Here is a 12,000-nt window from a genome sequence, read left to right as displayed (position 1 = left end):
CATGTGAACTTAGGCAAGTCACTTTGCCTCTCTGTGCCTCCATGGCCTCGTCTGTAAAATGGGGGAGAACAGTCCTCACTCAAAGGGTTGTGGTGAAGATTAAATGATATTATACACTGCAAGTTTTTAGCACACAGTAGGTACACATACCAAAAAAAAATGTTGGCTGTCCTGATGCCATTACTCTAATGCTCTCTCCTTTACGAATTAGGATTCACGATCCTCGGGGCGCCTGGGTGGCTTAGTGGTTAAGCATCTGCCTTCGGCTCAGGTCATGATCCCGGGGTCCTGGGATCGAGCCCCGCATCGGACTCCCTGCTCAGTGGGAAGCCTGTTTCTCCCTCTCCCACTGCCCCTGCTTGTGTTCCCTCTCTTCCTGTGAATCTGCTAGCCAGGGGCAGACCTGGGATTCCACCTAGCTAGACACCAGCGCCCTGTTCTTTCTACCACATTCGGCATGTATGGCTAGACATGCTGGTGGCCAATCACCCCCATAGTCAACACACAACCCACTTAACGCTTTATCCAGTGCAGTCGCGTACCTTATCACGTCTGATCCGCACCGAATGGCAGAACTTAACATTTTATTTGAAGCTGAGCTTTCAGGGGAGGCAGAGACTGTAGCCCATTCTCAAGGCGACAGACCCAAGGCCCAGAGAAGTGCTTCAAGCTGTTCACTGTCACATAGCGGGTGAGTGACAGCGCTCCTGCGCAAGCCTCTGACTCCAAATCCCGTGCTAAGATCAGGTTACTGAATCCGGCAAGAGGGAAGTCAGTGGGGGAAGCAGCCAGAGGGTGGGGTGGGGTGCCCAGAAATCAAGCTGGAGAGACCAACAGACGGAGCAGGTATGGAGTATTTGACTGGGTTCTGTAGGGGAAAAAAAAATTGGGATCAAAAGGGGATAAAAAGATGAAGGTAGCTGGACAGGGCAGAGAACAGTCTAAGGGAGTTTAGAGAGGTTTGCGTCTACAAAAGGGGATGGAGCTGTGGAGGGAGAGTCATGCCAACTGAGAGGGAAGAAGGATGAGCCTGGGACCAGCAGCCTTGACAGCGCATTGCCCACCAGCTAGGTGTGGATTCCAGCAAAGCAGGTGCAGCCACCAAATTTAAAAGTTTGTGTGTTTGTTTGTTTAGATCAAGACTCTTTTTTTAGAGCTGCATTAGTGGGTTCACAGCAAAATTGAGAAGAAAGCACAGAGAATTCCCATATACCCTCTGCCCCCACACATGACCAGCCTCCCCATTATCAACACCCCCCACCAGAGTGGTCCATTCGTTACAATCTGTGAACCTGCCTGGACACATTGCTATCGCTCAGAGTCCAGAGTTTACATTAGGGGCTCCCTGGTGGTGATATACATTGCATGGATTTGGACAGACGCATAATGACATTCATCCATCATTATGCTATCATACTGAGTAATTTCACTGCCCTAAAAATCCTCTGTACTCCGCTTATTCATCCCTCCCCACCACAAAGACTGATTTCGATACCTGAAAAAAATCCTTAAAGTAGCCACCATGGGAAAAGTTGGATCTTTGGTGGACTTCCTTATATAGTCATTTCAGGGTTTAGTGCTGTTTTACTCTGAATGACCTGTGGGGCAGGGCACCATATTCTTAGGGATAGCAGCCCCTAAATGTCTATATCTGGTCCTGTTCACAATGGGGAGGGGGCTGGGGAAAGCCCTAATCCTTGGAAATCGCAGGTTAAACAGTTAGTGGTCAAACATTAATCCTAGGTTAAACATTCAGTTGGTGCTGGCCTGAATCGAGAACCTTGGGGCCCGGAGTGGGAGGGAGAAGTCCACACTGCACACAGGATAACTGGTGACTTCTTTGCCCCTTTTCCAAACCCGGGCTAAGCCCCTACTCTTGGCCAGGCACACTATCTCATGCATCTTCTACTTAGGCAGTTCTCCAAGGGTAGTCCCAGGACCAGCAACATCAGCACCACCTGAAATTTGTTAGAAATGCGGATCCTCGACTGCTCCAACCCCAGAATTACTGAATCAGCACCTCTGGGTGGGACCCAGCACTCTTTGTTTTAAAATGCACTCAAAGGGGCACCTGGGTGGCTCAGTGGGTTAAACATCCGATTCTTGATTTTGGCTCAGGTCATGAATGATCTCAGAGTTGTGAGGTCAGCCCCTCCTGGGGCTCCGTGCTTAGCAGGGAGTCCGCTTGGGGAGTCTCTCCCTCTGCCCCTCCCCCTACTCACACTCTGTCTCTCTCTTTCTAAAATAAATAAATAAAATCATAAATAAATAAAATTAGGTAAGAATCTAGGTCTTTCTGACTGTAAAGTTGATGCTCCTCACCACAGAAGTGTAATGAGGGATGACTTCAAATATTTAACAACCAGGATTCCCACCAATTGGACTGATTCCATCCAAGGAGCTTCATTCAGGAGGCCCCTCTTTGGGCGGCGGGGGGTAAATGATTATTAACCCTTTCTTGCCTGGTTCCCTGGTCCTAGGAGTCTGGGGACAGGGGCTAGGGCTCTGGGGCATTTAGAAGGTTCAAAGTAGCACCTGTTACCGATGGGTAGGTGAGGAAAGATTTGAGTATTTTAACAACTGGTGCTTACCAGCTGAACACCAGCCCTGAGTATAGTGTGCTTCCCAGGGAAGGCTCCTGAAACTTGCACACCGGGTGGAGGACCTGGAGCTAAACACAGCCCAAAAGAGAGCACAAGTGTAACAAAGGTCTTATGACAATACCTGTTCGACAGTGCTTCTCAAATCGGGCTGTGCATTGGAGTCTCCTGGGACTTTCCTTGGAATAGCAATGCCGGGGTTTCATCCCAAGATTCTGACTTAATTGGTCTGGGTTGCAGCCTGGGCATTGGGTTAGTTTTTTTGGTTTTGTTTTTTATTTTTTTTTAAGATTTTATTTATTTATTTGACAGGGAGAGACACAGCAAGAGAGGGAACACAAGCAGGGGGAGTGGGAGAGGGAAAAGCAAGCTTCCCACTGAGCAGAGAAGCCCCCCCCTACATGTGGGGCTCTGGGATTCCAGGACCCTGGGATCATGACCTGAGCTGAAGGCAGATGCTTAACAACTGAGCCACCAAGGCGCCCCTGGTTTTGTTTTTTTAAAGAGAACAATCCTATACAGTTTCCCTGAAGTCTGGGAGACATTCTAGATTAAGAACCCCTGGTATGGGGCGCCTGGGTGGCTCAGTTGGTTGAGCGACTGCCTTCGGCTCGGGTCATGATCCTGGAGTCCCGGGATCGAGTCCCGCATCGGGCTCCCTGCTCGGCAGGGAGTCTGCTTCTCCCTCTGACCCTCCCCCCTCTCATGTGCTTGCTCTCTCTCATTCTCTCTCTCTCAAATAAATAAAATCTTTAAAAAAAAAAAAAAAGAACCCCTGGTATGCATCAGTATTTCCCAAGGCCTCGGACTTAAAAAAAATACAGATTCTCAAGAGATTCGGATTCAGAAATCAGCAGGGCCCGGAACTGGGTGTTAGCAAGCTCCCCTGATTTAGAAATCAATGACAGAGATAGTCCCTGCAGGCCGTGGCGACTGAGAGAGCCTCAGAGATTCTACCCCCTCACTCCCAGCCCACCCCCAACATAGCTGAAGCAACCAAGAACATTTTGCCAGGAAGTATCCAGAACCAATTTCCGCAGCTCTTCCTTCCCCTGTGCGGCAGAGACATTGCTTTAAAGAACACGCTCTGAAACAGAGCCTAAGACACCCTCCCGGGGGGGGGAGAGCCGTTTCCTGGCTGTACTGCTCAGCGGCGGAGCCCCAGCCTGCTGATTGCCTTTCTTTCCCATTAATCCTGGGACACCCTTATTTAGATGTGATCTGCATACATTTGCATATTGAGTTCCAGGGCCCCCTCCTCCTCCACCTCCCAACCCTGTGGCATGTTGCGGGGATGGGGGGGGCATAAAACTAATGTATTCAGGAAGCCTGCTGAGATGTGTTTGGGACTTTGATACACCTGAAGCTGGGTTGCCAGGCTGAAGGGAAGACAGCTCACAGGCTCAGTGTGGATGCAGCAAGAGGCCTCCCGAGGTCTAGAACCAGCAGTTCCAGCCCAGCTCCTAATGAGAGGCAATGCGGGATTTCTCCAGTGGGGAAAGATAGGAGCAGCAGTAGATGGGGGAGGGGGGTAGGTGAGATTCCTTCCCAGCTTCAGAAGGGGCCTGGCTTGGAGACCACTGATAAGGTTGTCCCAGCTCCGACCATGGGCTCCTCGAAGAAGCAGCCAGGCACCAGCTGGTGCAGGGGAAGGAGCTGGTGCTGGAGTCCCACAGGCCTGGATTTGAACTCTATGCCTTTGGATAAATGACTTCGCCTCCCTGAACCACACAGTTTCCTCATCTTTATAATGGGACTAATAAGCTGATTACAGTGATGGGAGCCACGGCTTTATTCGGTTACTCAGTAATGGAATAGCTTTCCCGGGCCCCTTGAGAGGCGGGGAAGGAATCTAATGGGTGCAACCGTAAGGTGGTGCTGGGAGCCCAGCAGCCCCACCAGCCCTCGAGGGCTGTCCCCGCAGCACGGTTCCGGCTATGCTCACAGCTGACCAGCCTCCTTTGCCTCTCGCTTACTTTCCTAGTCTGGTCTTGAGCCTTCACCTCACTGCTGGGAGCCTCCAGAATCCTTTTGGATACCTTTCTTTATGCTTAAGTTAGCCCGGACCAGTTTTGACTGCTTGCAGCCAAGGGCCCCGATTGACACAAGGACCATTCTGTTCCTTCCCCTCAACCTCCTGAGGGTCTGGCTTTGATTGCAAGCACCACCAGCCGGGTTTCCTAAAGTCCCCTGGATGCCCCTCCTGCAGCTCTGGGTGGTACCTCCTCTGCCTCCAGGTCCCGATGCACTTCTCTCCAGCCCTGCTTCTCCCTCCTCGCTCGCCTGCCTGCTTCTGTTCTATTCATAGCACATTCTCCTCCCTGGTCTTCCCAATTTCCCCACCATCTGTATAGAATCCTATAGTGCAGCGCCCCCGCCCCCGCCGCTGCCATGTCATCCGGACAGTTGATAACCTGTATAATCCTCTTAAACTCATCCCCTCTATACCTGCCTACTCGGGCTGCCATAACAAGGTACCACAGACTGGGGGGCTTACACAACAGACATTTATTTTCTCACAACTTTGGAAGCTAGAAGTTTAAGATCAAGGTGTCGACAGGGTTGGTGACTCCTAAGGCCTCTCTCTGTGGCCTTTAGATGGCTGTCTTCTCCCCGGGTCCCCACATGAGCTCCTCTCTGTGCAGCTGTGTGTCCTAATTTCTTTTTCTTACACGACATCAGTCATACTGGATTAGGATCCACTCTAATGACCTTGTTTTAATTTAATTACCTCTTTAAAGACCCCTTCTCCAAGTATAGCCACATTCTGAAGTCTTAGGAGTTAGGACTTCAACATATGAATGGGGGTCGGGGACACAATTCAGCCTCTGCATTCTCCTCTATCCTCTGCGTTCTCACTGCTACTGCTTGAGCTTCAGCCCTACCCTTTCTCACCTGCTAGTGCACTAGCTCGCTCCGCTAGCCCCCCAGCATCCACACTCCAGATTCCTCTCCTTGCCCAGCTCTCCCTGACCATGCCTCAGAAAGCTTCCATGCCCCTTAGTGTCTCCAGAAAAAAGACTGAACTCCTTAGCCTGGCACCCAAGGCCCTTCAGAACCTGGCTGTAACCTCCTTTAACAATCATCACACTGATCAGGGCCGGGAAAAATGGCCACACTGTCTACCGCCTTGCTGGTGTCATTCATGATTTTAAAAAATAAAACAGGGGCGCCTGGGTGGCTCAGTCCTTAAACGTCTGCCTTCAGCTCAGGTCATGATCCCAGGTTCCTGGGATCAAGCCCCACATCGGGCTCCCTGCTCCGCGGAAAGCCTGCTTCTCTCTTTCCCACTCCCCCTGCTTGTGTTCTCTCTCTCTCTTGCTGTGTCTCTCTCTGTCAAATAAATAAATAAAATCTTTAAAAAATTAAAAAAATAATAAAAAATAAAAAACGAAACAACAAAGTGTAATTCCTGGACATACAGCTTCAGCATTACCTGGGAGCTTGTTAGAAATGCAGAATCTTGGGCCGGGCCCCAGACCTGCTGAATCAGAATCTGGATCACCTGCACAGACCCCAGGCGATCCGTAAGCACGCCGAGGCTAGAAAGTTTACGGGCACCACAGGAGTGAGGCCTGGGGTCACTTTGTTGGGTCAGAAACGTGACTTTGTCCTGACAGAACCATCCAATTCACAGGAGTCTGGAACGCATAGCAGATGATGAATCTGAACAAACAAATGAACTTGACTTCCCAGGGCTATAAGAATGCCTAACTCACAAGTATGGACACATGAAAAGGCTGCTGAGGTGGCCCCCTGATGGAAAAGGCAAGGTTCTCATTTCTCATTCCTATTTAGCATTTATCGAGGCTCTGCTGTGTGCCAGGCTGAGTGCTGGGCATCAGGCAGGTGTATGGAATGAAAGGAGACATGAGGTTTGTCCTGTAGGAGCTCACAAACCAGGAAGGGAGAAAGATCACAAAGACATGCATTCATGGGGGGTACCCACCCACCCTTCTCCTCTACTCCTACTTCAGTTTTCAGAAGACATCACACTCTACCCCTGGAGTGCACTCTCCACCCCCCTCCACCCTGCGTCAAACCCTGCCCACACCTCCCCTTTCTGCCCTCCCCCTGTGCCTGGCTAAATCTTCCTCATCTTTTAGATTTCAGCTGAGATATCACTTCTTCCAGGAAAACACTGCTGACCACCCCAACCTGGGAAGTGGGGCTCTTCTGTGCTCTCATGATTCCCCTCAACCCACCACTTCCCTTACTGTGGCATTTTGCATAATTTGGAGTGAATTTCCTGTTTATTCATCTATCTCTCCTCACAGACTGAGATGGTTATGAAGAGAGGACCCTCATCTGCCGTGTTCACTATACTTGCAAGTATTTCTTAAGCATAGAAAAATAATAGTAATGTTATCTGCTTTTTTCTTAAATTCATACTATGTGCCAGGCACTGTCCTAATTATTTATATGTATTAACTCATTTAATCCTCACAACTACTCCCGTGAGTGGGTGCTGTTATGTTTCCCATTTCACAGATGAATAGAGACACAGAGAAGTTAAGTAACTCACCCAAGGAAACATAGAGATTAAGTGGCAGAGTAGAGATTCAAACTCAGGCAGGCTGGCGCCAGAGTCTGCATATTATTGGAAGAGGGGGTGATTAATTCTATGGAGGAGAAATCAGAAGTCAGGGAAGCCTTCAGGAACAACACCTGAGCCTGGTTTTGAAGAATGAATAGGAGTTTGCCATGTTAGAAAAGGAGCGGGGGTGGGGGGTGGGGTGGCTTTTGCAGACTTGACAACCTCTTATTTGTCAATGCAACAGCCATTTTCCTGAAGGGCAAATGGAAGGCAATGGACAGCACTCCAGATATTGGCCTATGAGGCTCAGACAGAGTGACTGTCTTAGCGTCCAGTTTCAGCCTGAGTCATGCATGAGTGGGGCAAGGCAGGTTACACATGCCCTAGGGCTCTGGTCCTTCACTCTCTGCGTGGGTGAGAAGTACCCTCCCTTCCCCTCTTGCCGCAAGATTCAAGGCTCACTCCTGAACTGTGCCCCCAGTCCTTGCAGGGATTGGGCTCACCACCTCGGAAGGAAGGTCCCGGCAGGCACACCTTCAGGCAGGTGCAGGCCCAGCACAGACCTGGAGCCTGTGAGAAGAATCGAGGAGTTTCCCCAAAACCTCACGCAGGCTGTCCTCATCCTGACCTTACAAACTCTGGGAGTCTCCTCCGGCTCAGGAGTCTCCTGACTTTTTAAGCCCCAGAATACTTTAGGAAACTGGATCTCAAGAAAACCCTAATACATAAGACAGATTAAGAGGTGTTCTTTGGCTCCCCACTTCCATTGACCCTGTCCATGGGAGGGGCCCTGAGGTCTGATCTAGCCCAGCTACTTCTTTTTACTATTGGGAAAACTGAAGCTGGAGAAAGGAAGAGATTTGCCAAGAACACAGGACAAGTCAGGGCTAGCACCTAGACAGGAATTTGGGCTTCCTTGTTGCAGGTTCTTGTCTCACAGAGTAGTAGAATGAATCTCATGGACACAAAAAGGTGAAGTGAAAATTTATTAAGTGAAGATGAGAATTGAAAGGAAAGAAAATAAACCTGTAGAGGGTGAGGGGCCCCAATGGGTTGCCACTGAGTGCAAGTATGGTCAGTCTTTTATAGAAAACTGACTAGGGAACTTGGTAAATATCCTGTCTATAACATTTAGGATAAACAAGGTGGATTTGTAAATATCATTAAAACATCCCATCTATATTTAGAACAAACAAGATGGATTTGTTTTGTTCCCTTCTCTCTGGTTAATATCTCATCTATAGGGGTGGCTGGGTGGCTCAGTCAGTTAAGCATCTGCCTTCGGCTCAGGTCATGATCCCAGGGTCCTGGGATCGAGTCCCGCATCAGGCTCCTTGCTCAGCGGGAAGCCTGCTTCTCCCTCTCCTACTCCCCCTGCTTGTGTTCTCTCTCTCACTGTCTCTCTCTATATATCAAATAAATAAAATCTTAAAAAAAAAAAAATCTCATCTATAACATTTCTGGCATCTGGGACTTCTGTGAGCCTGGTTAGTAGCCTGAGCCTAGGCAGGGCAGTCAGGGGCCTCCTACCTCTCCCTGCCTATACCTTAACCCTTTCCTTACTCATCCTGAGTCAGACTAGCACTCTTCTCAAGCAGCACCATCTCCCCTGTCCTCTCTGTCCTGGCGATTGGAGCACTCCCCTCTACCTTCATTCCTACCCTTCAGTCAGTCAGCAGACCTTTACCAGGCTCCTTCTAAGTGTCAGGCACTGAGTTGGACCCCTGACCTCAGTGGGTGACAGAGTGGTGTGTGCAAGACAAACAGGTGTGTGTAATTCACACACATTGACAATCCCCTCTGACAAAGCCACAGCAAAGACCATCCATCCCTTATTCTCAGGGCCTAGTACAAAGTAGGCGCTCAATAAATATGTGTGGAGCACAGAGGAAAAAGTGATGTGGGGATTGTGGGGTGATAGGAGGGGAGGGCCAAGTTAGACTTCAGATACCCTCCCTCTCCCTCTCTGACCTCCCACCACTCAGCACTTGCATGTTGTGATGTGATGGTGATGATAACAGGCTAAGGACAAGAAAACTCAGACCCAGACTCTGCCATTAGCTCCCAGCTTTGTGTGCTGGTTGGTCTAGACCCAGACTGTCTGACCCTATGGCCACCGGGCCCATGTGCCTGTTTCAATTTAAATTAATTAAAATGAAATATGATGTAAAATTCGTTCCCCAGTCTCACTAGCCACATTTCCAGTGCTCAAAAGCCACATCTGGTCAGTCGTGATCACACCCAACAATACAGGTTAAAGAACATTGGCATCACCACAAAAAGTTCTTCGGGACTGTGCTGCTAGTCTAGAGCAGCGGCTCGCAGATTATGAATTTCTGGGACTAGTACATGTTCAAAAGTATTTGGGCAAGGACAAAAGTTTGCCAACTCTTTGGGGTGCCTAGCTGGCTCAGTTGGTAGAGCACGCAAGTCTTGATCTCGGGTTTGTGAGCTCCAGCCCTATGTTGAGTATAGAGATTACTTAAAAAAAAAAAAATTTCTAACTCTTCATTTTGCCAGAAAAATTTAAATGCAGTAATAATGATTAAAAAAAAAAAAAAGAACATGGATACTAGAAGTAATATGAACTCTTGCACTGGATCCTGGGCTTAAACAGTCCGCATTAAGATATATTTCATGGAATAATTAGAGAAATTTGAATTTAGATTGTATATTGGAGGGGCGCCTGGGTAGCTCAGTCAGTTAAGTGGCTGACTCTTGATTTCGGTTGAGGTCATGATCTCAGGGTCCTGGGATTGAGCCTTGAGTCTGGCTGTGCGCTCAGCAGGGAGTCTGCTTCGGATTCTCTCTCCCTCTCCCTCTGCCCCTCCCTCTGCTTTCTCTAAGATAAATAAGTTTTTTTTTTAATTTTAAAAAAGATTTTATAGGGATGTCTGGGTGGATCAGTTGGTTAAGCGTCTGCCTTCGGCTCAGGTCATGATCCCACGGTCCTGGGATCGAGTCCTGCATCAGGCTCCCTGCTCAGCAGGGAGTCTGCTTCTCCCTCTCCCTCTGCCCCTCCCCTGGCTCATGCTAGGGTTCTCTCTCTCTCTCTCAAATAAATAAATAAAATCTTTAAAAATATATGTTTTTAAAAAGGATTTTATATTGGATAATTGTACTGTGGTTATGTAGACGATAGCCTACATTCTTTAGAAATTGGGGTGGAAGCTTTAGGGGTGAAATATGAGGATGTCTGCAACTAACTCCTTTCTTTGTGGTTCAGGAAAAAATATTATATATCTTTATAGAAATAGAAATATAAACATAAATGGACATAAATAGAAAAAGAAAAGAAGCAAATGTGTCAATATATCAACTGGTGAATCTAACAAAAACAAAAAAATAAATAATAAGACAAAGGGAAAAACAAAGAACTGGTGACTCCAGGTAGAGATTATAGGAGGGCTCACTGTACCCTTCCTGCAACGTCCCTGAAAGTTTGAGAATTTTTTGAAGTACAAAGTTGGGGGGAAAATCAGAAGTCAAGTTTCCTCCGCTGCCGGGCAGAGCACAAGTTGTCTTGCCGGCTGGGGTGATGCCCAAGGTCTTGATGTGGGATGTCAGTTACGTGGTGTGTAGTGGGTTACCTTGTACCTCTGCCTCACCCCAAAAAAGCAATATCCACCTGGAATCTGTGAATGTGACTGTATGTGGGAAAAGGGTTTTTGCAGATGTTGTTAAGGATTTTGAGATGAGGTCATTCTGGATTAGGGTGCACCCACAATCCAAGGACTAGTGTCCTTCTAAGAAGAGAAAGGTAGAGATTTGTTCAGAGACACAGAGAGGAAGCCATGTGAAGAGGTGGCCACAAGCCAAGGAACTGGAACCATCAGGGGCTGGAAAGGAAGTATTCTCCTCCTCCCGCCCCCTCCGCGCCCCCCCCCCCCCGCCGCCCCCGAGCCTTCAGAGGGAGGATGGCCGAGCTGACACCTAGATTTCACATTTCCGGCCTCCAAAACTAAGAAGTAAATTTCTGCCCCTTTAAGCCACCAGGTTTGTGGTCATTTGTCTTGGTAACCCCAGGACACGCTAACATGGGTGTGTTCACTTAAGGAAAATTCATCAAACTGTACACTTAAGATTTGTGTGCCTGTCTCTATGTGTGTTACACTCCTTCAAAAATGTACTTAAGGGGTGCCTGGGTGGCTCAGTTGGTTAAGTGTCTGCCTTCAGCTCAGGTCATGATCTCGGGGTCTGGGGATCGAGCCCCGCATTGGACTTCTTGCTCAGCAGGGAGTCTGCTTCTTCCTCTGTCCCTCAACCCTTTCTCACTCTCTCTCTAAAATAAATAAATAAAATTTTTTAAAAATATACTTAAAAATAAATAAGAAATGATGATCTACTATCAGCATTCAGTTTTTAAAAAATCTTAAAAGAAAAAGTTTAGTAAGGACGTTATCTCAAAATAAAAGATGGGCCCTTAAAATGAAATCTAACATTATGACACTATTTCCCTTCATTTTGCTAAGAATCCGCAAACATATGTCATCATAGATAAGCACCAACTACAGATGGACTGCATCAGAATCACTAGGAGAGCTTTAAAAAATCCAGAATCCCAGACAGAGAGGTCACGGAGAAAGGATAAGGAGTCCAGAAATAGACTTGAATACATGTGGGAATTTAGTATATGCTAAAGGTGGCATTTCAAATTAGTGGGGGAAGACAGATTATTCAATATGGTGTTGGTTCAACTGGCTAGCCACTTGGAAAAAAATAAAGCTGTATCTCTACCTCATTCCAATTTACCAAAATAAATTCCAGATGGATGAAAATGTTAATTAAGGGGGAAAAAAAAAACACCACCCTAAAAGGACTACAAGAAAATGTGAGATGTTTTCCTTTTATAATCTAGAGGTA

Source organism: Mirounga leonina, unplaced genomic scaffold (genome assembly GCF_011800145.1).
Source record: "Mirounga leonina isolate KUSES-001 unplaced genomic scaffold, KU_Mleo_1.0 Mir_150, whole genome shotgun sequence".
Taxonomy (NCBI): Eukaryota; Metazoa; Chordata; class Mammalia; order Carnivora; family Phocidae; genus Mirounga; species Mirounga leonina.
The sequence above is the reverse complement of the archived record's forward strand: the minus strand, read 5'-3'. Positions refer to the sequence as shown.